The 1713-nt window shown below is 39.1% G+C and overlaps 1 protein-coding gene across 2 annotated transcripts in view; it reads right to left on the bottom strand.

The window, feature by feature from the left end:
- clnk (cytokine dependent hematopoietic cell linker) overlaps positions 1-975 on the bottom strand; it is a 10429-nt gene extending 9454 nt beyond the window's left edge. For both annotated transcript variants that reach the window (XM_020624763.1, XM_020624765.1), the window contains exon 1: positions 886-975. The gene's annotated coding sequence lies outside the window, so the exon portion shown is untranslated. The remainder of the gene's footprint in view (positions 1-885) is intronic.
- Positions 976-1713: the final 738 nt, after the last annotated feature.

Here is a 1713-nt window from a genome sequence, read left to right as displayed (position 1 = left end):
ACTGTCAGTCGCTTCATGACTGATATCTTTTTTTAACTCTATGAATCTCTTTGGGCTGTGAAGTAACACAAAACAGGAAACAGGAAGGAAACCTACCCAAAATAGAAGCTAGCATGTTTAAGCAACATTAACCAGGAGTAGTGAAAATGTCAGCAGTCAAAAAGGAAGACTCATACTGGATTTGCACTCAGCAGAGCTGTCTGTCTACGTTGCAGAGCTTACTGAGCCATGAGAAGTGGTGTTGGATGAGACATATGAAAAAGAAGGAGATTAGATAAAGAAGCTAGCGTAAGAGGCTGAGCAGTTAGTCTGGAAAATAAACTTCTGCCCTGTGAGAAATTGGATGCAGGAGATTTATGGCGACTCAAACCACCAGGCTGCTTAAGGATTTGTGACCTGGCTTTGCTGTGGGCATCAAGGAAGTATCAGCTGCAGCGTGAGAGAGCAAGGTCTGAGTAGAGAAAATGTATCAACAGGACTCAAACTAGAAAATACTGTAGATATTAAGCTTGTTTGTCATAAAATGTTACTCACTATTGTTCATGATGGTTTTGATGGTGGTTAAACTGTTAGTTTGAGTGAACACATGCTATTTTAAAGATATAATGGCTATTACATGCAATTTTAGAGATGTGTTTTATGCTTTTTGTGGTGATATCAGCTTGATTTATTGTTTTCTGAATAAAAGTGCCCCCTCAAAATCTAATCCACGGACTCAGATTCTATATAAAATGAGACATCTACACATTGTTGCTTATATATTACATTAAACCTAAAATTTTGGAGCAACTGGAGGCTTGAATTTTAAAGCCAGTCTCTTCATTATAGTTACAGTCTCTCGTATGTGTTACACACTCACAAATACAGCAGTTAAAAGTTACCTACCTTTTCAGAAAACTTGTACACCAAACACACCTGCATCAGTGGGTGTTCAGAAATCTGTCTATTCGGCTACTGAAATAAAATGTCTGTGGGTCTTCTTTCCTTCTTTTACATATACAAACCCCCAGGGCTGCTTAACATGTGACTGTCAGAGTGAAACAGCCCACTCCAGTAACCCGAAAAACTTCCTGTGCGGTGAATAACTGGCCTATAGCTTGAAGTCTTTGCTGATGTTTAAGAGAATGAAGGGTTTGGTTGCTGGGGCTGTACTATGATTTCACAGGTATTGCTGTAACTGTCAGTGCAGACTACAAACAAAATATGTCCACAGTTTATTTGTGACACTAGAATTTTGTTGTTTAAAATGTCATTAGAACTAACTTCTGCATCATTCTTTTGAATGAAAAGGCACCAAGGCTATGATCAAGTGTGTCAATGTCAAAGTTTCCTGAGTTAGGTTTTATCATGAGGTGTTAAGACTTTGTCTATTTTCATGCAACGGCAAGTAAATGAACAAAATCCATCTATTCTGAGAGAGTGAAAACCAGTTTCAGATGAACTTGCCAGCGCTTTGGGTATTTCTCTTAATTTGAGCAGGAACATAGTGACATTTCAACATCTGCTCTGCCAAGTGCAAAAGGAAGCAGGGTAATATTTGCATTTATAAATCAAACCCAAATTCTTTGTGTACGTTATTTTTTGTCCTTGTTTATTATTTAAGTAGGTTGCGGAGAGGCAGACAGGAAAGACCTGCAACAAAGGCCACCAGCCAGACTTGAACCTCTGACGCAGCACACACACTGCACCATAACCGTTCAGCTCTCAGGACAC

The sequence above is a fragment of the Monopterus albus genome, unplaced genomic scaffold, assembly GCF_001952655.1.
Source record: "Monopterus albus unplaced genomic scaffold, M_albus_1.0 scaffold337.1, whole genome shotgun sequence".
In the NCBI taxonomy this organism is placed as follows: Eukaryota; Metazoa; Chordata; class Actinopteri; order Synbranchiformes; family Synbranchidae; genus Monopterus; species Monopterus albus.
The sequence above is the reverse complement of the archived record's forward strand: the minus strand, read 5'-3'. Positions and strand labels throughout refer to the sequence as shown.